Genomic DNA, 24,783 nt, shown 5'->3' on the forward strand with positions numbered 1-24,783 from the left:
TATGTGTTAGGTCCTGTGAGTTCAAGGGGTCGTCCAAATTGCTTTCACTATGCAGAAAAAACTAGCAGATCACATGTGGAACCACCGGAGCAGTTGATGATTGTATTAGTGTCATGGTATGTAAGAAATTATTCAGTTTTTTGATATTGGGAGAAACCTGGACTTGGTCTACAGTAAAATTTAAGTCAACTTCAGGGCTGAAGTTTTATCAGAAGAGACACAGCATTTCACCCAGGCTCCATCTCTCTCCTCTTCTACTAGCATTGATTGGGGTGGCAGGTAGTCATGTGGTTGTAAAGCCTCCCACCACAATAGATGTACCCTGGCCTTAAGCAAACTGTCATGCTCCTTAAAGCAGAGGTCTTTCAAATCATATTGCAATAATGAAAGCATTGAAATTCCCTCAGATACTCCACAGAAGTAGGGAGGATTAAAAAGTTAATTATTGTAGTTACTATACAGCACAACTAGTGGGAGGCTATGTACAAACTATTGGTTTCTACTGAATGCATTCATATTGAGCAGGAGATTCCACAAATACACTGAATCTTTCCAGAAACCCCAAATATACTCTGATCAAATTTTGCCAGAGAAAATGAGGAATTATTTCACTTTACCCACTACTTGTCAGCCACTTGTCACAGAAAAGCTTCAGAATGCTAACATGTATGTTATGATAACACGTAATATTTCATGTAACACTTTAAATAGTACATGCCACTGTTGTGAGTCCCTTACCGAAAATCACTATAGCAGAACCCCATAACACAATTATTTGTATTAAATCTCAGATGAAATGAAATAAAAAGGAAAGCATGGATGGCATCAAAAAACATTTACTTCCCTTACTAGATTTACCCTTTGCTGCTATTATGGGCTGATCCAGGCCAGCAGCCAAGCACTCACGCAACCAATTGCTCAATTCCCCCTGCCCAGCAGGACTGAGGACAGAATAAGAAGATCAAAAGCAAGAAAAGTCATGTGTCAAGAAAAAAACACATAGGTGTCTTCAATAGGTGAAGGAAAGGAAAAAAACCCTAAAAACCAAGTGATGCACAGGTGGTCACTCACCACCTCCCACAAGCACAGTGATGCCCAGCAAGTGCCTGAGTGGTGGCCCACCCCTCCACCCTTCTTCATCTACCCCCAGTTTTGATTGCCGAGTATGGTATGGAATATCCCTTTGGTCAGATGGGGACAGCTGTTCTAGCCTTGTGCCTTCCCAACCTCTTGTCCACCTCTAGCTTACATGCTGGGAACAGAGGCAGAGTGGGAAATGGATAAAGCCTCAATGTTGTGCAAGCAGTGTCCAGAAATAGACAAATTATTAGTGCGTTATCAATATTGTTCTAACCAAAATCCAAGACACAGGACCATATCGGCTCCTACGAAGAAAGTTAATTCCATCCCAGCCAGGTCCAGTACAACTGCTCATGTATGATTTGAAGCCAGGCAGTACTGATGATTTTTTCACTGATTTAAGATGAGACTTCTCCTTAAAAACCAGTTCCTAGTCAGTACTGATTTTCGAAAAGCTATTTCCTGCGGATTATGCTCTGTTCACACTTGGATGTTGACAGGAAGAGAACTGTGCCATCAAAATACATCCAAGAATTAGGTTTTCTAAGTTCTTCTCTTTTCTCTAACATGTAGGCAGTGCCAATAAGGCATTGCCATACTGCAATTACCAAAAGTCTCACTGAAACGGACCAAAACTAGAGACCCTTTTAACTGGTATGAAACATGACAGTTTTGTACTTTGGCAGCTCTATTAACTGCAAAGGGTGTATGGTCCGTTTTGCAATGAGGAAACACAGGCTTTATTTTCGCCACTGAAAATAAATCTTGTGTCCCACACTAGTGCTAGCGCTGGTTTATTATAGGGAAGAAGGAAGTGGACTTTCCCTCCCACTCGCACTGCCCATCACGGGATATGATGGTGTGTCATGCAGCACAGTCACAGCTGAAGGAGACCTGCCCACTCAGGCCCCAGCTGAGGCCCCTCGTGCCACTCATCAGCCCTGTATGATCACAGCAGGAGCACTTTGTTCTTGGGCAGTCCCTGGAAAAGGATAGTTGCCACCTTTTGGCTGTGTGGGGGCATCTGCAGCAGGAAGTAATTCCTTGTCACACAGGGTGCTGAGGAGACCTTGAAGAGGGATGATTCTTCAGCTCAACACGTAGGCACACTGGAGTCTCCTCCACTATTTTTGATTGAAATATGGAGGGGTTTGGTGTGATATATAACAGGAAGGGAAGATACTGAACTATGGTAGGCCCTTGTGTTGCTTCAAAATGAAACCCTCCAAGAGTCATTTTCTCACCAAAGTACCTAGATGTACCAAAAGACACACAACTTCAACATTCACCAAAGGGTGCATACTCCATTTCTCCTTAAGAGAAGCCCATATTCGATACACTTTGATCCTCCATCACGAGAGTGGCGCTGAGCAAGCGGCATGTCCATCGTATAAAGCCAGCTGCCTTGCAAGGCAACACGGCCACCATAGGGACCCAAAACGCAGGGCACCAAGGAGACCCACACCATGGGGGGTCCCACCGACGGCCACATCAGGCGGCACCAAGGGGACCCACCCGCAGGGTCCCGAGCAGCCCCACGCCGCCGGGTGCGTTGGAGTCGGACGCTTCCCCGCAGGAGCGCTCCGTGCCGCGCCGCCGGGGCCCGCCGCCCTCCCGCCGCGGCTGCCGCCCCAAAGAGGGGCCGGGGGTTCGGCGGCTGCGCCCGCCGAGGAGGAGGGAGTGCGCACCGACACCCCGATGAGGAAGTAGCCGCGGCTGCGAGAGAATACGAGGAAGCGGCAGCACCGGCGGCTCTAAGCGCGGATCTAAGCGGTCCCGCTCCCGGCCGTACCTCGACGCGGCCCGGCCCGGCCCGGCTCGGCGGAGCCGCCCGCCCGAGGGCTGCCTCCCCGCCGGCTCTCTCCCGGCGGCAGCGGCAGGAGTCGTCGGTCAGCGGGAGGAGGCGGCGGCGTGGGTGACAAGCGACCCGCGGGGACCGGTGAGTAGCGGCGCGGGTCCGCCCGCATCGGGGCCCCGCCGGCGGCTGGCCCCACGCCGTCGCCCCTTCCCCGCCAGCGCTGCGCCGGGCGGCGGCGGGGCCGCGGCCGGAGCTGGGTGGAGGGGGGGACCCTGCTGCTGGCTCCCGCGGGGTCCGCGGCTGCCGGGGAGCGCGGAGGGACCGGCGGAAAGAAGAGGTGGGCGGCCGCGGTGGGTGCCTGGCAGTGCACGGCGCGCAGCAGCGGAGGATCCGGAGGGAGGGAAGGGCCTGGAGGGGGCGCGGGCGGCGGCCGCGGGAAAGGGGCAGCGGTCGGGGAGGGTCCGGAGCGGCCAGTTAAAAACGCAGCAGCTTGAAAAGCAAGTGTGAAACCTCCCTGTATTACAGTGTTTCTGAAAGTAAATACCACTAGGCCAGCGTTTGAGGAACTTAAATATAGAACTTAAATAAAAAATAAAAAAAGAAAGATGATATTTTATTATATCTTGGTACGTTATTGTGGTAATAGGTTTTAAAAAAAGCAAAGTGTACACGCAAGTAAGGCTTTTGTCTGAATGGTGCATAATATGTCAAAGATTTGATGCCTGACAAAATGTCTTTAAAAATGTGCTTCTTTCGTATCAAACTTGCCTATTTTGATTCTGATAAATCAACGGTAGTGAATTACTAGAGGTGCTGAAAGTAGTTTAATACTACGAGGCTCATGCCAGAGTCATTTCTCTTAATTTCATGTGTTCTGCCAGAATTATTCTGTTTTCTTCTTTAGCACTGTACTGCATAAACTTTGTGTTGTAGTTGGCTGGATTAGTTTGAAATGGTGTTACTTTGGACAAACAAAAGCAATACTTTTGTTAGGTGACACAGGCTGGAGTAGAAGAGTGGCAAGTGGTATCCCAGACTGGCCAAATTACATCATGTATTGTAAAGTACTTCCATTTTAAAACAAAATTATTCCTTTTAAAGGAATTAACTGTTCATAATTTTGTTTTAATGTTCTCTTCTGTTAGGCTTCCTTAATGCGCTTTTTGTCTACAGAAGCTTAGGTCTCCTGAGTCCTTGGGTTGAATCTGCAGCTTAATCCATGGGCACAGCCATCCGGTAGAGCTAGTATCAGCATGCAAAGCTGTGCATTTTTACAGGCATGGACGCCATAAACTGTAGCAGCGTAGCGTACATTCAGGCCGTCCACTAAGAGGAACTGTGACTTCTTTTTTTTTTCAACCCGCTGTTGAGCATTGAGTGATAAACAGACAAATAAGGAAGTTTGAATGTTCTTTATATTCTGACAGTTATCCCATGGGGGAGAAAGATTATAGTCTGATGAAGACAAAATAATTTGAACTAAAGGGCTTGGAATCAGTTAGGGTGCTCAAAAATGGCTATTTTTGATAATAGATAAAGATTAATGTAAATAATTGCTTCAGTTTTCACATTCACTTGAAATGACTGCAAAAATTGCAAAACTATGATTGGAGTGTTCTTGTTTTACTTCTCTTAAAAATATTAAGTCTGTCAAAGCAAAGGTGTAGCTCTCCATTTGCATGGTGGTGTGATTCTGGTAAGAGCAGAATTTGATCTGAAGTCGCAGGAAGACAAACAGTGAAATTTATTTTTAGAAGCGGCTAGTGGGTAAAGTGGAGCACAAAATAACAGTTTAGAAGATTGATGGTAAAATTATAAGCTGGACTTAAGCACTTTTGAAGATACTGATGATCAAAAAAAGTAACTATGAAGGGGCATTTCCTTAGTCTGCCATCCTTCCTTTTGGTTGTTATACCAGAGGCTTTGGAAGTAGAAGTCACTTCCAAAATGTGTGTTGTGTTCAGAGGTCATGGTCATGAGAATCATAATTATTTGTTGCAAACTACACTTCTTTTTTCCTTCCTAATGCTTTTCCAACACACAGTATTTATCAGAAAGCAATGAGTCAGTCGTCATTGCTGGTTTGAATGTCATGACTGTAAGAAATTGTATTTGCATCAGCATCCACCGAAGAAACTAGGCAGTGTCACCCTTTTTCCAGCTTTTTTGGATGAGTACCTCAAGATGTGTTGTGTGCATATTACACAGGCTGTGCCAGAATCATCTTTCAATTGCATGTATTTAGTTCCATAATAACACAGCTGAAAAGGGGAACTTGTCTCTTTTTATGTCAGAATTACAATACAACACTTATATTCAAATGTGAGTCATAGTTACAAAAAGATTGTTCTAAGAGCTGTTTAAAATTACTTCTTTTTTAGTTAAAGGTAAACATGTGCTTAAATGAGTTACTCCACTGGGGCTTGAGTACTTGGACCATTCAAGGTGCCTATTTAAAAGCTGAAGATGGTTTCGCAGGAGTTTGTGAGCGGGAGTAGTAATCTACAGTCATAAGAATGAAAACTTATCACCTTGCAAGGATTTGCAGGATCAGCTTCTTAATTTCTAATTTAGGAAAAAAATAGCATTTTATTACAGGGAAACAGTTTTGTAATCCAATTTATCAGTAATTTTGCTTGCATTTGACAAAAGAAGAAAATCTTGGGGGAGGAGGTGATGATAGCTCACTTTGTGTCTCAGCTGGAATTTCTAGAAACACATTTATAGAGAAACATTACTAATATTTGCTCCACTTTCACAGAAAAATGTTATTTATTCCTGCAGTCTAATTTATGCCCATTGATCACTCCTGTGACAAAAAGAAGCCCTGGGCTTTGCAGGATCATTCCCTTGTTCTTATATGCAGTAGAGAATAATACAGTAGACAATTATTAATATTTATTTGGGGCATGGTAAAAATAATTTGATCACAAAGTTCTTAGTATTTGCATTGTCCTCCTTTTCTTTAAGGTTCCAGCAGCAATGCTACATTGTTGATGTTGTCCAGCTTTTAATTTCATGACACAGGGTAATGTGGAGGCTTACAATTAGGCAGAAGAAAACCTTTTGCTGCTGACTTCTGCATTGCTTGTCAGGGTGATGGGGAAACATCAGCATTGCAAGTGCAAGCAGTGTGAAGAAGCCTGTATGCTTCTGCATCAAAAGAAATGATTCCAGGATTTGCTGTAGGAAAGGATAATTGATAAATATTCAAATGTTTGACACAAAATATCACCTGCCTCAAAGAAATAGAGCAAAATGTTGTAGTTTGTCTTTACATTCCAAAGTTAAATTAGGTCATAACTTCCTGTCCCTGTACATAAAATGACTAAATGACCACTTCTTCAAATGTGGTTGTTGTAAAAAGGAAAGAAAGGCAAAAAATATTTTTGAGACTTGCAGGGATCCTAATGTTCTAAGGAGACTCCAGTATATGCAAAATACCGCAAGCCTTCCCTTTGTAACAGGTAGCAGAGCAAATAATAATAAATTAACAAGTATTAGAACCTAAATAACCATTGTACAGAAGTATGATACAGATAGTTTGTGCAGTTTCACTGTCACTGGGTTTGTAATTAGTTGATGTTGGAATGTATCGATTTGACCACCTACGACTACCCTGTCATTTCTCCAGCTTTGTCCTAATTTGCTTTGGAACAGCTGTCCTGAATGGACAATATGTCCGGCAATATGTCCGACAACTTATCTTCCTTTCAAAATGCAAGGAGACAACTCCAGTCGTTTATCACTGGCCCTCAGTAGAGGTAAGATGTGAGATGCTAAAAGCTTTTGTAAAGAAGTAGGGCTGCTGGCACTGGAGTATGTAAATCCAGACATGTAAATCCATGAGGCAACTCCTAGGCTGGGGATAAAATCACAAGTGTGGTTGGAGTTAGCTAGAGAAAACACAGGCAGGAAGTGTTAGAGTAGAATATGTACCAAGGAAATGGGCATACAATTGCCTGAATATTTTAACATCATAAAGTAAAACAAAATAGAGACTCTTTTTTTTTTTTTTTTTAGAGGCTTAAAAATCCCTATCTTGTGCAACAGATTCAGTAAAATGAGTAAAAGGACCAGGGGTCATCATTAAATACACCAGAGCCGCAGCCTGCCCCTACTCTCTTGGATAGTCTTTTGCTTATTTTTCTCCCCTATTTGGATAAAATAATGAAGTAAGTGAGAAAAGAAAAGGAAAGAACCACAAAACTTTTGAGACCACAGCCTCTATGACACGCAGAAGCCAGTGTGCTGTTTCTTTCTTAGCTAAAGCCAGTGTGACTGAGAGCATATGTGGGATGCTAGAGCTAAAATGTTAAAATATGTGTTGCTGCTACACATGGAGTGGGTAGGTCCGCTTTTAAAAATTCTAGTGCTCATTTCAAAATTGGGTCTACAAATTTCAGAGGAATTTCACTCAGTTTAAAAGAATGTCTTAATGTTGTTTAGAAACTACTTTTCTTGAATTTTTGTGGCGTTGCCTGAAAAATTCATTTCTTAGTCTAGATTGGAAAACTGAGATTAGAAACCTGTTACAAAGACAATCCCTTCCCCCACAAACAATTTAAAAATATGTTTCCAGAAAACTTTAACCAAAAAAATCCTTTTTGTCATTTTGTTTTGGAGAGAACACAGAAAATGAAGCTAGTAAGTGTACAAAGCACTTGTTTATAGAGAAGTTCCTACTCTGGGAAAGTCAGACCAAATTTGATAACTTGAATAAAGAAAAGAAGTTCACTCTGCACAAAAAAAAAAAAAAAAAAAAAAAAAAGGAAAAAGAAAAACCCACAACAAAAAAACCCACCCCAAACTAAGATTTTGGCAAGGTGAAAATATTCAATATCTAAAATATAGGAAATGTAAGTAAGGGAAGCACAGTACTTTTGTCATCTTTGACACATCTTTGCACAGTATTGTGCTCAAAAGTTAGTAAAGCAAGCAGGGTGCTTAAGTAAGGATTATTTTTGTAAAACAGATAATGGGATTAGATATCTTTTGAATCAGTGGACCATCTTGCAAGTTTCTGAGAATGATGACGTATTTAAAACAAGTGTCAAGAGGAAGAGTGCTTCTCTGAACAGTTCTGGTAATGCACACAGCAGGACATCCCAGGATTGAAGCGGGGATCCAGGGAGGCTTTGAGTGACTATTCTGTCCTCAGTTGTCACGTGCAGTTAGTATGAAATCTCATGCTGCCTCTGGTGAGCTGAACAACTCTGTGACAGTCTTCATCCAGTGGATGTAACAAAGATCTGGTCCACAGGTACTGCTATGCACAAAAGTGCAGGAAAAAATCCAGTAAGGGAAGAGTGAATTCAAACACACTGGAGCCTGCTTTCTACAAAGGATGCAGAACAGTGTTCACTTGGAAGCAGTGGTGTGTTGAGGGAGTGATGTTGCTAGTGTGAAATCCAGTTGCAGCTGACTCCCGGGGAGAAGTTTCATCAAATGGAGGCAGCTTTTTGGTATCCTGGTATAGCAACTATCTGTAGTGACAACTCCCACTGGACCATTTAGCAATGTAACCCTTGATGCCATGCAGAGAGCGACACAACATGAGAAAAGAAGCCTGACTACGAGCTATTTTTTTTCAGCTGGCAGTTTGTCATGCAAGAGCTAGGGAAATACTGCCTGTTGGCCCAGAACGCGCTGAGGCCAGGTGCATCCTCTCTGCGCCCAGAGTGATAAACGGGTCTTGTCAAGAGTATTTCACTGGTCCAGGTGCAGCAAATAGGCTTCCTCCGTGGGAGTGGAGAAGGCTCATACCTCTCTTTGCGTAGCATTTCTGGAACATTCTCATGTTTTACATGAGAGGTGAGGTTACAGTTAATCCAAATGGTCGTTTGCTGGCTAAAAGGGATTCCTGCCCAGTGAGAGACTATTTGATCCTCTCTTTACAGCAATGAGAAGTAAGTTTTAGCTGTGCTGCTTGTTCTGAGGATGCAGGGTGGTATGGGGAGAGGCCACTGACTTAGTCTTTTCTGGACTATGGATTCACTGATGCACTAATTGGTATTAGGAGCTTTTTTGCCATGCAGTCCACCTTTCTGATGTACATGTTCTCACAAAAGCTAGGCAGGAAGAGCTGGCTCCATTGCTGGAGGATACTATTTTTGGAGAGATGCCTTCCTTTGATTTGGCTTCTAATTAGAAAACTATTGCATAGATTTTAAGAAAATGATCCTTAATGTTGGGAGTCTGGCTGTGTGAGCTAGTATCACATCTTGCTTTCAAAAAGTAAAATAAAAATGCTTGTCCTTTCTTTCATACCTCTATGGCTGTGAACTCTTTTTGAGTGTAATTGCCAGCAAGAGATGAGCCATTGTCAGTTATAGTGCCTCTATAACAGAACATTAACCTTGCTATATCCTCCTACCAGAAGCTTTTTAAAGAATAATGTGGCACAGTTTTTATAGACACTAAAAGTGGCCCTGAGAAGTCTTGATAAGTTTTGTAGAAACTTGCCTATTCTAGGAGTATGAAAAGCGAGTTATTTTTGTTCCTGCAATAATTACTTTATATAAAGCAGGATACCGCAGGCTATTTCAGATGTCAGATAACCTTGGTCTGAAAGAGGAACCTGCCTAATTTTGCCACTCCAAGTCACAATGAGGCCGGTCCATTGAGTCATCCATTCAGCAACCTTGTCAACACCTTGTCACAGCAGGGAAAATGGGAGATTAGAGAAGAGTCTGCCAGTAGTATCTTGAATGCTTTCCTTCGGATGTTAGCGCATCCCCAGTGGTTCCACTTTTTGTATCGTGGTTTAATAGGTACCAATCACAGTAAAGTACTTTGCCCAAAAGGGAGCAGGCTTCCATACAAATGGTACCATCTGTTTTAAGGCAGAAATGCTTGCTTTGACAAGAGGCATCTTTAGCCAGAGGCAATGGTTGCATTTTTGACAGTGTAAGAGTTCCCTGGAAAAGGAGGCACAGGAATTACTAGCAGAGCATTGTGAGGGTGTGTAAGGAAGTGTTGATATTTTTGTGTTGATGGGGCTTTTATTTCTTTTTCTAAAGGGAAAAGAAGAAACAATTTTTTTCTTGTTTTTCTTAAACATATGTGAAAATCATAGGGTTTCTACTGCCAGGGAAGGAATAATTCTAATCCATAGATGCTTGACCTTTTTTTTTTTTTTTTTTTTTCAGTAGCATTCTGAGCTTTTTAAAAGATCAGAGCAGAAAAACCTTTTTAGAGGAAAACTATGACATGTGGAAAGGTTACCAAAGACAGAAGAGTCCCAAAAGGAAGGTGTTGTGGAAGATAGACAATAGATTCCTAGCATCAGTGAAGAATGGTTTTTTAGTGATCGATACCCCTCCATGACCTTAGTATGGAAGCTTATATAGGAAACTCCTGAATAACATGTGAACACTGTGCTGCTTTTTCTAAGCATCTGTTTGCCTTATAATAGGTCAGTAATAGTGTTGCCAAGTCAAGTAGTATTTCCTCAGGAAATATTTCAATAGCTAGAGTGCCTAGAGTAGCCTGATGATATCAGAATGTCAGATGCAATTTAGAATAAATGAGGGCATTTCTGGCATGTTTCAGTGGAGATAAAAACATCTATCTAACTGTCTTCAGTATAGATAAAAATGACTCCGGAAAGCAAATCCAAAGAAAAATATTTATAAAATCACAATTTTTTGAAGCTAATAATAATTTTAGGTGTGCTTGTGATTTTTTTTCAGTTCACTGGATGAATAACTCTGATGCAAGAGGGGAGATAAATGGTGTTTTCCCTAAACCTAGTAGATGAAGCATCAATACCACCTGTTCAGCAGGCAGATTTTTCTTCTAATGTGGCCAAAATGCTGAAAATTTACATGAACAAGGGCAAATGCATCAGAACAACTATGATGTAGTCACCATCACGGAAACGTGGTGGGATGACTGTCATGACTGGAATGCTGCAATGAATGGCTATAAGCTCTTCAGAAGGGATAGGCAAGGAAGGAGAGGCAGGGGTGTCGCTCTGTACATTAGGGGATGTTTTGATTGTATAGAGCTAGATTCCAGTGATGATAAAGTCGAGTGCTTATGGGTGAGGATGAAAGGGGAAGGCAGATAAGGGAGATCTTGTGCTGGGAGTGTGCTATAGACCACCCAACCAGGATAAGGAGACAGATGAAGTATTCTATAAGCGGCTGGCTGAAGTCTTGCAATCGCCAGCGCTTGTTCTGGTTGAGGACTTCAACCTACTGGGTATCTGCTGGAAATATAGCACAGCAGAGAGCAGGCAGGCTAGGAGGTTCCTCGAGTGCATGGAAGATAACTTCCTGACACAACTGGTAGGTGAGCCTACCAGGGGAAGTGCCTTGCTAGACCTACTGTTCACAAACGGTGAAGGACTAGTGGGAGATGTGGTGGTCAAAGGTCGTCTTGGGTTTAGTGATCATGAAATGGTCACATTTTCAATTCGTAGTGATGTAAGGAGGGGGGTTAGCAAAACCTCCACCTTGGACTTCCGGAGGGCGGACTTTGGCTTGTTCAGAACACTGGTTGAGAGAGTCCCTTGGAAGATAGTCCTGAAGGGCAAAGGGGTCCAGGAAGGCTGGACACTCTTCAAGAAGGAAATCTTAAAGGCCCAGGAGTAGGTTGTCCCCAAGTGTCGCAAGTCTGAAGGGCGGGGAAAATGGCCAGTCTGGATAAATAAGGAACTTCTGATGGGACTTAGGAATAAAAGGAGGGTTTACCACCTTTGGAAGAAGGGACAGGCAACTCAGGAGGAGTCCAGAGATCTCGTTAGGTTATACAGAGAGAAAATTAGGAAGGCAAAAGCCCAGCTGGAGCTCAATTTGGCCACCAACATTAAGGACAACAAAAAAAGCTTTTAAAAATACATCAACAAAAAGAGAGCCAGGGAGAATCTCCATCCCTTACTGGATGTGGGGGGGAAAGTTGCAACCAAGGACGAGGAGAAGGCTGAGATATTTAATGCCTTCTTTGCCTCCATCTTCAATAGTCACACCAGCTATCCCCAGGGTGTTCAGCCTCCTGAGCTGGAAGATAAGGATGGAGAGCAGAACAACCCACCCATAATCCAGGAGGAAGTAGTCAATGATCTGCTTCTGCACCTAGATGCACATAAGTCTATGGGGCTGGATGGGATTCACCCAAGAGTACTCAGGGAGCTGGCGGGAGAGCTCACCAAGCCGCTCTCCATCATTTATCAATGGTCTTGGTCAACAGGGGAGGTACCAGATGACTGGAGGATGGCTAATGTGACGCCCATCTACAAGAAGGGTCAGAGGGAGGATCTGGGGAACTACAGGCCCGTCAGCCTGACCTCGATACCAGGAAAGATCATGGAGAGGATCATCTTGAGTGAGCTCTCACAGCAAGTGCAGGGCAGCCAAGGGATCAGGGCCAGCCAGCATGGGTTTAGGAAAGGGAGGTCCTGCTTAATCAACCTGATCTCTTTCTGTGACCATGTGACCCGCCTTCTGGACGTGGGGAACGCTGTGGACATTGTCTGTCTGGACTTTGGTAAGGCCTTTGACACCGTCTCCCACAGCATTCTCCTGGACAAGCTGGCGAATCATGGCATAGACAAGTGTACTCTTCACTGGGTTAAAAACTGGCTGGATGGCCGTGCCCAGAGAGTTGTGATTAATGGGGTGAAATCCTCTTGGCAGCCGGTCACCAGTGGTGTCCCTCAGGGCTCAGTTTTGGAGCCAGTTTTGTTTAATATCTTTATCAATGATCTGGATAAGGGGATTGAGTGCACCCTCAGTAAGTTTGCAGATGACACCAAACTAGGTGGGAGTGTTGATCTGCTTGAGGGTAGGAAGGCTCTACAGAGGGACCTGGACAGGCTGGATTGACGGGCCAAGGCCAACTGTATGATGTTTAATAAGGCCAAGTGCCGGGTCCTGCATTTTGGTCACAACAACCCCAAGCAACGCTACAGGCTTGGGGAAGAGTGGCTGGAAAGCTGCCCGGCAGAAAAGGACCTGGGGGTGCTGGTGGATGGCCAGCTTAACATGAGCCAGCAGTGTCCCCAGGTGGCCAAGAAGGCCAATAGCATTCTGGCTTGTATCAGGAATAGCGTGGCCAAGAGGAGTAGGGAAGTGATCGTGCCTCTGTACTCGGCACTGGTGAGACCTCACCTCGAGTGCTGTGTTCAGTTCTGGGCCCCTCTGTACAAGAGGGACATTGAAGTGCTGGAGCGTGTCCAGAGGAGAGCTACCAGGCTGGTGAGGGGTCTGGAGACCAAGTCAGCTGGGCATGTTTAGCTTGCACAAGAGGAGGCTGAGGGGAGACCTCATGGCCCTCTACAACTACCTGAAAGGAGGTTGTAGAGAGGGGGGTGTTGGCCTCTTCTCCCAGGTGAATAATGACAGGACCAGAGGAAATGGTCTGAAGTTGGGGCAGGGGAGGTTTAGATGAGATATTAGGAAGAATTACTCTACTGAAAGAGTGGTCAGGCACTGGAACAGCCTGCCCAGGGAGGTGGTTGAGTCACCATCCCTAGAGGTATTTAAGAAACATCTAGATTTGGCACTTCTGGGCATGCTCTAGTGACAGAGATTGTAGGGTTTTTTTGTTTTGGTTTGGTTTTTTTGTTTGTTTGTTTTTATGTGTGTATGGATGGACTCGATGATCTCAAAGGCCCTTTCCAACCATGAAGATTCTATGATTCTATGAAATATTGCTCTCTTAAACTGAGAAAGGTGCTAGCAAGGCCACTAACTTTCAGAATCATAAGAATACACAAAACTTGCCCCACAGGTCACTGATGGTGTTATTTATCCAGGCTGTGAACTTGCCAGGAGAAAAGTCTTCTGGGCCCAAAGCTACCACATCCCCTATTTGTTCCCAGGCAGACTTTAATTAAGTGACAGTTCTCTTAAAGAATACGTCTCAGTGTTCAAAAATCCTAGCAGGAACACTTTATCCTAAAAGCATTGTGAGAACTTAGAAATACCTGAAAGAAAGAAAATGCTTCTGAAGCTGAATTGCTACAAAGTAAAATATGGAACTTGGCACCCAAGACAGGTGTGTCTGATAAAAGTGCTAAGGAGAGAGACCAATGTTGACAAAATAATAAAAGTGAAATTTGGCTAAAAACTGACAGATACACTTTGTGTATCCATCAGCATTGCCTGGGTGTGTGTGGAACAACAGGAAAGCCTCTAGAGATGAAAGAACGTGTGTTTTAGAGTCTGAAGTGCAGGCAAAAAAACAGCGCAGTGTAATGCTTAGATTGTCGGTAAAAGTGTGCAGAGATCAGAGACTGATTGCAGGTAGAGAAAGGTAGAGAAAACACACGGAGAAGGTAGAGAAAACACACGGAGAAGGGGGACCAAGCATGAGTGATGGAAAGGTTGCTGTAGGCTGTAAGCTGGTTCAGATGCAGTAGGGGGAGGCTGAGACATGCTGCCTTTGGCAGCATGCTGCCTTTGGCATCAGTACACAGCCAGGGCCCGTCTCTGAGGAAGATCAGCACGCTGGAAGAGACATCTTGGTGATGCCGTGTACGTCACCTTTCCCTTTGAGACGGTAGTACACACATCTCTTTCAGTATGATGAATGTGACATTGTCACTCTCTATAAAAGTTGTAAAAATCCTCAATGTTACCATCTGAATTACACAAGATTTCAAATTTTTTTCAGTAGGAAAAACCTTCAGTCAGAAGGTTCGCCCTAGTGTCCCAATCAAGCTCTAGTTTGACTTGAGAAAGTGGTATTCTGCCTCGTTTCCTTTCCTAATGGCTTACTTTTAAGCATTTACTGTGTTCTTCCTTTGTTTCTATGTAATTTTCTCATAAAAATTCTTCTCCTAAGTTCGGGATAGAAACAAAATGTTCATGTTTATGCAGGAACCTAAAGAAGACATTTAAAGGTAATCTGATGAATTGAATTAAGACCACCATTCAGCTGCCAAGACAGACTGGAAGGTGATTTTAAAGGTCAAGAAATGAGAATACAGTAATTGTTTAAATTCATTTTATGTGTTCAAATACTATAAAAATGTAAATATCTGATTAAATGTGAGGCAATAATAATGAATTTATACCTTGATGATAATAGGTCAGAATTTACATGAGTTTCGAGTATACCATTAAGATTATACTAGACCCTGAAAGTACCAAAATATTTAATACACTACAGGAAGTCACCACCAAATGTTTATTTCTAATTCTATGCGTGCTTAATTCCTTTCAGCTCTGAGGTGTGTTACATAAGGTGCAAATGTAGAAAAGAGTCTTAGAATGAAAAATTGTAGTGCTGTTCACAGGGACACACATCTTGATTCAAGACTCTTATTTAAACAAGAATTTTAGAAAAAAAGTGCATATTATCATTGTTTTAATATTATTTTTTTTCTGTGTATGACCAGAGAACTGTTGAAGTTACAAATTGGGCGCTTAAATATCACCCTGTGGTAGAACAAATTGTTACGGTTGGCATATTTTCATCATTCTGCACTGTCTAGTGAGCCTTTCTTATGTCTTTTGCAAGCAAAAGACACTTGCTCTAAACTTTACTCCTTTACTTTCATACATTCCTCATGGAATGCTACTTTGAAAAACAAGGGAAGGGAGAAAAACTAACTATTCAAATAAAGAGCTTATTTGGAACAGTGTTTCATCACTATATGGCTTTTAATCTTTTGTCACACTTCAGTCCTTTTAGTCATTAAATAGTCATTAAATAGTCATTAAATAGCTAATCAATCAGCCATCCCGAAGTCTCCTTACACATTCCTGTTTGGTCTGTGTAGAAAGATTCATACTCTTATTTATAATTTTTTATGTTAGAGTGGAAATCAGTACCTCCATAACACTATGCTTACTGCTATGCAAACCTTTCAATAAAACAATTATTCTACCTTTATCGTTGTCTAAATATAAGAGATGAAGGAGAAGCAAGCTAAGGGTAGCAGAAAGGTCAGCACAGATTCTTTCTAACACATCCCATATGAGTTTTCCTGAGTTACACTCCTCTGTTTTGTAAGAATGTTCCACTTCCCTACATGCATGACATGTGTGAGATGCTAAATTCTTGCATTATGTCTGGGGCACCCACTGTCTGCAACACTGATGAGGAAGCTACCTGAGGGGAAGTGGGTACCTAATTTTCCTATGTATTTGCGTAATATTTTTTTTATTTCATGTAAGATAACCGTGATATTTGCGTACATCTGTAGCTTCCTGAAAAGTCAAATTTAATGGCTATGGGGAGAGTTGCACTTTAGACCCTCTTTTACTGTTACACTCAAGTGAATCTCTCAGGTAACCAGCTGCACTTCCTTCAGCCCTCTCAAGGGTAAACCCTTACATTCAGCCCTTTGGGGACTTAATTTCCATCTTACAGCCTCACATTTGTGACTGTGCTGACTTGACAAGCTCAGCATTATTTGTCCCTGGAGGAATATAGAGGAGAAGAAAAGTGTGAATCCAAATACATTTTCTTCTACTCTATTACTGATCCTAGAAGGGTATTAAACTCCCAAAAGGAAGGCAAGATTTCGAAAGTCCAACCAAAAAAGAATGGCCATCTCAAACTCAGGAATTCTTCCAAAATAGATAAGAATTTTGTAATCATTATCTAATGTTTTGTGCTTGCATGTCCATGGGACATGTCCATCAGTCCAAACAGCTCCTAATGTTACTACATACTGAATATTCATCATATATTAGACATGGTGGAGAAACCTTGCCTGAAATCCATCAACATTAACCTGTTTTGCACAAGTAAATCAGGCCTTTGTTGTCTGAAGCAGTTATAAATAAACTGCTTGTGCAATCTAAGAGATCATAAGGATCCTGCTGTTTTTCTTTCCATGATAATTGAGAAATCTCCATATTTTATAAACTTGGTGGAGCAGGCCTTCTTATTTATTTGAGCTTTGAACTTCTCCATTTTACATTCTGAAGAATTAAGAGGTAGTCCCTCATCACTGCCACTGCCATTTCATCTAAATTGCAACCGCTGGATTTTTTTTCCTCTGTTTTAGGAACTATAACTTGTAAAAAGGAACAACATTTTTAAATGTATCTGTCAGAGGAAGGCATTAGGTGTAGTGTCATAACATCCTTTAAAAAAAGTGAAGAAAATATATTTTTTTTTCCTTGGCCTTGAGCCAAGATGTTGACTATAAACTCATAGTAGTATGAGAAAACAAAATCAGATGTGAGAGTTGTTCTGACTGATCTGTGAAATGTGGATTTCTATAGAAGAAAATTTTCATAAATTCAGACTACTGAATTTGCCCCATTCCAGATAAAACTTCAAGTTGAAGTAGCAGAGAATGGTCAGCAGCTGAAACCATACAGTTCTTACCCAGCTAGAGGAGACCAATACTGAGCATTGCCAGTGGAAGTTTCTAGCATACCTTCCAAAATATTGCCTTGATGTTTTTCATTATGTAATCACAAACTTTTAATTGATATTTTACAGGAGTAGCATATGGTAATTTTATATATGACATGTAACGACATATATTTTCATTAACAGTCAAAAGGCTGTACGCTTGCCTTTTTGTAAGAAGTGGTAATACTTGGGAAAGAACTTGAAGTTTTATCTATATTTGCTGCCTGTTTAGTTGTATACATAAATATTAGCTCTCTGGAAGGCTGTATGTTTTTAGTTTAACTTTTGTAGGGAGTATAAGGATTAAGTCTCCTGCATATGAGCTGACTTGTGTTCATGGACTTTCTGATCTGTGTGAACTCAAACTCCAAATAAGTCTTCAACAAACGCCAGTGAAATGGAGCAGTTTTTTAATGAACACTGTGTCTCAAGATCATCATAAACCAAAAGCCTCTTACTGGTTATTTTTAAGACAATAGAACATTTGCCTGTATTCTAGGACCTGGGAATAGGAATGGAGCATGCCTGAGAGTTTCTGTCCTCTTGGGTACCATCAGATAGATGCCTAAAGTGGCCAGGTGAAGGGGAGGAATCCAGAGGTGGCACTTACATTGTTCTCATGACGTTGAGATACGAGTAACTCTAATTTAGGGCATAGGCAGCATGACTAAACCTACAAAGTGTTACTTTTTCTCTCAATTTTGGCCCAAGTGAGAAGCACACATAACATGTTGATAGGCTTCTAGGAGCTGGCATGACTGTTCTTATAATTGCTTGTTGCGGTCTTTTTGGAGGTCATTTTGTAGGTGTGGTAAGGAAAGTCAAAGAAACTAATCTTGCACCTGGAACAGCCGTTTTTACTGCTGTTTCTTTAAATGCGTTGTTCAAGGCTTCTATCAGGAAAATGTTAATCTCCTTATAGAGGTGCCAGAAGTGCATTATTGCCCACAGTCTTCATCTCAGAATTATAAGAAGTCTTTATGATGCCCTTACTTCAGAGCATCCAGCACCTTAAAGAGGAGATGTATTATAACGTTTTGTGGTGACTAAAATTAACCAAAGAATGATGACTTTTTGAACAATTGTTCTGAGCAATTCTGGTACATCATAGGCAAGTTGGTCCTGCAACTATGCAAGTTGCTGCAGCCAAGTCGTTATCTGTGCTGGAATGAAGACTCTTCACAAACTGGGGATTGTGGAGTATATTGCCCATGGCTGCTGCTAAAAGAGGCAATAGCGTCAATAAGGAATCCAAGATGCCTAAATACAGACCTATCACAGACATCTACTTTTTACCATTCAAGACTCCTTCATATCTACTGTTTCTTCAAAATGTTTTTATCTGACCATCTGTACCATTGTCCTCCTGGGGGCCAGAGTCTACTTCGGCTTTTGTGGTATTTCTTGTACTTGAGAGAATTCTGAATTCCCTGTGAACTGTTAGATGATATTTCAACTATTTTTCCCGGTTTTCTAAAGAAACTGGCTCATGCCGTCACCATCAGGCTCTTCCTGATAGCTTTTTACTTTTGGCCTAATTTCTCTGAGGAGAGAGGGTCTCATGGATAGTCTGATCAATCATAAATGGAAATAAATAAATGTGCCCAGAGGAGAGCAAGCCAACACAGTACCTCCATTGCATGAAAGCATAAGCTCAACATATGCCTGTTTTTATAACCCTGCAAGCAGTAGCTGCACCATGTGTTTTCCTGCTGTCCAGTAGTTAATGGATGAGAAGGAAGCTGAGGGTACTCGAGTTTGTGCTCGTGAGAATTTTGGAAGATGGAGCAAGTGCAAGTCTAATAGGAGGACCCTGGCTTATTACTTGAAGACTGCAGTGTATGAATTCATAGGAAACTAGGCCTTGTTCACAGAGCAATTTGCTGTTTCAAGGAGGGCTTTGCATGGTCTTCATTTGTAGGAGTTAGAGATGAAAAAGAAAAGAGGATCGAAAGGAAAAATAGTCTTTGCTTTTTTGCAAGCTTCTAGACAGTGTCTGCTTTTAAAAAATAGGTCCAATGGATCAGTGTAACTGATAAGTGATGAATGGTTGAACCACTTGCCCAATGTCTTTACCCCTATGTTGACATAGTGCTGAGTCACTCACTCTGCTTTGCACATTTACCAACGGGGATGATACTTTTTCAGGATGAAAGATTTTGGTTTTGTGCCAAAGAGTATGAAGTGGAGGACAGAACCCAATCTATGTCATTAAATAACTACAGAATTCATCTCAATGGCTTCTACAGCAGCCAATATCTTTGTGGAATTTTAATTAAACCCTTTTTAAAAAATATTTTATTTCTGTTCCTTTGCCATGTTTAAATACAACTTGAAAAAAACAAACACAACTAACCTAGATCACTCAAATAGAAGCAAGCAACCCTTAAAAGAAGGATCTTTAGCAGCAGTTAAATTTGTGTATTTTATTTCAGCAGTGCTATACCTGTGTATGATGGTGGCATTCTGAGTGCCTTGTTTTAGTTAAGAGTGGAGTTCTGACTCAAATACACAAAAATCTAATTGTATTAACAAAGTTAACTATTCAATCCAGACATAACATCCATAACTCATCTACTGGAAAGGAATGTATAAAGACTGAATTTGTCAAAACCAGTACTCTTTCACTTGCAGAGTTGAACCTGACTGTTCAGGACAACAGATTACTTCCTTCCAGTGTAAAATGTATCATAATGGGCTTTAAAGGAAATTGAAGAACTGTGTGTAGAACTGCAGCCAGTGGATAGTAAGAGAGTCCAGGCCAACACCATGGTGTGTTAGCAGGTCAGACAGATGAAGGTCACTAAAATTCAAGCTCCAGCAAGAAGTAACGAGGACCAGTTCCTGTCCCACAGTCTGAATGATGAACATGCAGGTGAGGACCCTCTGGGAACACACTGTATCTCAGTTCCGACTGGGCAGATTCCAGCTTCAACCTTACTGCGATCCACCCCAACGGTGTGGCTACACCTTTTGCAGTTATACTTGAACTATTTTCAAATCTAATAGTTTGGTGACAGCACTGCCAGAACAGCAACATGAAGCTCAGCACTGTCTAGTTTTTTCGGCATTTAGTCAGATTTCCAGGTCAACATTTAAACCCCAGTGAATGTCCTGATGCACCACCTTCTCTGCTTTCTGTATAAGAGCTGAGTTGTCCAATTTAATTTGGTATGCCTGTATATGCTCCCCCTTTGGAGAGTGGTTTGGAATATCTTTTGGAAAGAGTAGTGAGATTTTATTCAGAGGCTGTTGGTCCAATTGCTGTGCATACCTATCACTTCTGTTTTGTGTGTATGTTGTGATTTCTTCATGAATATATATGAGTTTTTTCAACATTTATTTTAATACTTGGAAACATACTGAATTGTCATCAGTGGAAAAACTTGTAATTACAGATTGCACAAAAAGCAGACCACCAAAGACAACTTGTGTCTGGGCAACTTGTCCTGGAGAGCATATAGTTAATACTGAGACTCATCTAAGACTGGGGAGTACCTTGATCTGAAACACATCAAAGTCAAAGTGAATTTTCATTTCGGTAGCCATTGCATAAGGATCTTTTGTAGCCAGGGAATGTGAGTTTCCCCTCCCACCCCACCCCACTTTTATTAGCTCTTAATTTCATTCTAAAATTCTTTATTCTTTTTAGACATGAAGTTCCTAACATTTTCTTAAGTCTGAAACTGAAGTTATGAGAAAAAGAACTTCCATTAAATACTTCCATAAAAATAAATTCCCACTGATAGAGTGTGGTGTCATTTTTCTACTTGAATTTTGTTCACTACAACATTACTGAGGTGTTTTGAACAAGTACTGTAGTGTATTCTTGACATAAGAATTGTATGAGATTGTTTTAGCCTTTTCTCCAAGTTAGCTGTACAGTGCTGGTGAAGAGCCAGTGTGGATCATTGAACCATCCATGCATCCAATGTGTCTGTGTCCAGGGTAACCTCCCTACCAATATGCCAATGGAAACCTCCTGCAGTTTTAGGATTACCATTTGGCAGCTGTGCCCTCTGTGTCCCAGCTCCCTCTGCTGTTGAGGACCACAAAGATTCATGTAGAGTAGAAATTATAGCTATTGTTCTTTTTTATTAGTTGTGGTGTAACATGATTTAAGCTCTTACTGGAAACCTAGCAGAAAATGTTTTCTTCTATTCTTCCTGAAAGTAAGATTGAAGACTTGGGGCTTACCTTCAACGAACACTTTGCCAGAGGTGGGATGATGATATGGCATCACATCCCTATGGTGTTTCAGTCACTACTCCCTTTATGTATTGTCTGTGAACTTGCTGAGGGTGCACTCTCCCCATTGTCCACCTCCTTAATGAACATCTTAAAGAGTATCAGCCCCGGTACTGACCCTGGGTTACAACACTATTAACTGGCCTCCAACTGGACCTTGTACTATTGATTACACTCTTCTGGCAATGCATTATGTTAGTGAAATAATGCCATTCTGTTTAAGGAAAGGTGTCTTTGTCTTCATCTGGTGCAATTGAAATTGTCATTTTCATAGAATCATAGAATGGTTCCAGTTAGAAGGGACCTTAAAGATCATCTAGTTCTAATCCCCTGACATGGGCAGGGACAGCTCCCACTAGACCAGGTTGCTCAAAGCCCCATCCAGCCTGGCCTGGAACATTTCAAGGGATTGGGCATCCACAGCTTCTCTGGGAAACTTGTTCCAGTGCCTCACCACCCTCATAGTAAAAAATTTCTTCCTGATATCTAATCTAAATCTCCCCTCTTTCAGTTTTGTCGTGGTTTTGGCCAAATTGGCCAATGTCCAGTGACAGGTGCTCCTCCCCAGCTTCTTGTGCACTGGGAGGAGGGGGAGACATAAAGAGAGATTTACAAGTTTAGAAGAAACTAAACTACTTTAATGAAATATTAATAATGAAATAAAAAGGAAAATAATGAAACAGATACAGTATATACAAAACCATATTAAGCTCCCAGGATGATGTCACCGCCAGGTACTGGGGAAGTCCCAGACTGGACTAGCGACGGGTGGGAACTGGGTTCCAGAGTTGGAGTCAGGAACAGACCGATCGGGATCAAAGGCAGATGAACAGACAGGGTCCTCCTCGGACATCAGCCATTGAAGGAAGAGAGAGAGTTGACCCTTTGATCCCTCAGCTTTTATACTGAGCCTGGGGCAGATGGGATGGAATACCCTGTTGGTCAGTTTTGGGTCTCTTGTCCTGTCTGCTCCTCTCTGCAGGTGGGACCCCTCTGCACTTTTCCACTTCCAACCCTCTAACAGGGTAAATAACAAAATTAGCTGGCCTTGGTTGTTATAGCAATAAGTATAATCAAGAGCCTCGCTGCATACCATTGCTTGGCACAAACTGTCTTATCACTCTGAATGAACCACTTTCAACACAACATGCTGTTAATTTCAGAGAGGTAGAAGAGGCCTAGCTAAGAAATAAAATTACTGAACAGAAAGTTGGTTCTGTTTTACCTCAAACCAGGACGAGTTAAAAACCATTACCCCTTGTCCTATTGCTCCACTCCCTGTTAAAAAGTCCCTCTCCATCTTTCCTGTAGGCCCCCTTCCAATACTGGAAGGCTGCTATAAGGTCTCTCCAGAACCTTCCCTTCTCCAGGCTGAACAACCCCAAGTCTCTCAGCCTGTCCTTATAGGAGAAGTGCTCCAGCCCTCTGATCATCTTCGTGGCCCTCCTCTGGACCCATTCCAACAGGTCCTTGTCCTTCTTGTGCTGAGACTCCACAGCTGGACGCAGTATTCCAGGTGGGGTCTCACCAGAGCAGAGTATGTGAGAAACGCTCCGTATCCAATAACCACGGCTCAGGCAGCGAACAATACAAAGCACATTGTATTTAAACATTCTTGCAAGAATGGGTGACTTAGCAGGTAGGCACACCTGAGGTCCCGAAATAACTTCTTTTTATTTCCTATCCCAGGCAGAAATTTCCCTCCCCTGTTTCCCCACTGGCTAGGTACTCCAGGGTTTACAGCCTATCGGATTTGCCTAAAACTATTTCTGTTCACTCCGCCTCTGTTTACTTCTCCCCATCACCCCTCCTAAACCCCTTACTTCACCTGTTTATTTCTTCCCTTTTTTGGTATTATTGCCCATGGTACCTGGTCTCAGTTAAATGTTCATCCTCCCGTTAAATTACTGATCTGGCATAGACTAGTTTCACCTTTGTCTAAGGGATGAGCATTCTTGCATGTCTCTTGATCAGCCTTTGTGTTGTTAATCATTCTCTAGCTACATCATTGCAGGCTGGCCAAGTTGTTCCTTTGCAAAAACAGTACTTAGATTTCTACAAGTAGAGGGGGAGAATCACCTCCCTCGACCTGCTGGCCATGCTTCTTTTGATGCAGCCCAGGATGCGGTTGGCTTTCTGGGCTGCAGGCGCACATTGCCAGCTCATGTTGAGCTTCTCATCCACCAACACCCCCAGGTCCTTCTCCTCAGGGCTGCTCTCAAGCCATTCTCTGCCCAACCTGTATTTGTGCATGGGATTGTCATGACCGAGGTGCAGGACCTTGCACTTGGCCTGGTTGAACTTCATGAGGTTTGCACGGGCCCACCTCTCAAGCCTGTCCAGGTCCCTCTGGATAGCATCCCTTCCCTTCAGCATGTCGACTGCCCCACACAGCTTGATGTCATCGGCAAACTTGCTGAGGGTGCATTCAATCCCACTGTCCATGTCTCCAACAAAAATATTAAACAGCACCGGTCCCAGTACTGACCCCTGAGGAACACTACTCATCACTGGTTTCCACTTGGACATAGAGCTGTTGACAGCAACCCTTTGAGTGCAGCCATCTAGCCAGTTCCTTATCCATGGAGTCGTCCATCCATCAAATCCATGCCTTTCCAATTTAGAGACCAAGTTGTCAGGTAGGACAGTGTCAAACGCTTTGCATAAGTCCAGGTAGATGATGTCGGTTGCTCTCCCCTTATCTACCAATGCTGTGGCAACATCATAGAAGGCCCCCAAATTTGTCAGGCATGACTTGCTTTTGGTGAAGCCATGTTGACTGTCACCAATCACCTCCTTATTTTCCATGTGCCTTAGCATAGTTTCCAGAAGGATCTGCTCCATGATCTTGCATATGATTTTTGCATATAGTATTTTATATGCAAATCAGTGTTTGGTGGTTACTTACTGAGGACTACCACCTTTTGTCTCTTCAATTACAGCTTTCTTTTGCAATTAATAACCGAAAGATATATTAGTAGATCATTTGGGTCAAGAACATGAATTCTCAGAATGGAGACATGTAAATGGGAAAGTAGAGGGAAATTTTGTCAACAAAAATGCCAGAAAGATTGACTATAGTATGTGATCTTAAACCAGTAACTTTGGGGTGCAAACCACAAGAGTAATAAATAACATGCTGCACACAGCTCTGTTTTGTAGGGCTGCAATAGCTGTGCAGCTTTAATGTCTCCCTTCTTTGGGAAGGTGGGAAGAGACCAGAAGATCTGCACGTGTGGTTTGTCCTGACTGTGTCCTGTCTAGTTTTCTATACCATATGAGCCTTGTTCATTTGACTTGTGTGTTCCACCCCTGTCTCCTTCATCTTCTTC

The 24,783-nt window shown here is 42.4% G+C and overlaps 1 protein-coding gene across 2 annotated transcripts in view; it reads left to right on the top strand.

Annotated features, from left to right (window-relative positions):
- Nucleotides 1–2,782: 2,782 nt before the first annotated feature.
- Nucleotides 2,783–24,783, top strand: part of SYK (spleen associated tyrosine kinase) — a 59,219-nt gene continuing 37,218 nt past the window's right edge. Inside the window, exon 1 of one of the 2 annotated variants that reach the window (XM_074570581.1) lies at nt 2,783–3,019. The gene's annotated coding sequence lies outside the window, so the exon portion shown is untranslated. The remainder of the gene's footprint in view (nt 3,020–24,783) is intronic. The other variant, XM_074570580.1, reaches the window with a different exon arrangement.

This window comes from Larus michahellis, chromosome Z (genome assembly GCF_964199755.1).
Source record: "Larus michahellis chromosome Z, bLarMic1.1, whole genome shotgun sequence".
Lineage (NCBI taxonomy): Eukaryota > Metazoa > Chordata > Aves > Charadriiformes > Laridae > Larus > Larus michahellis.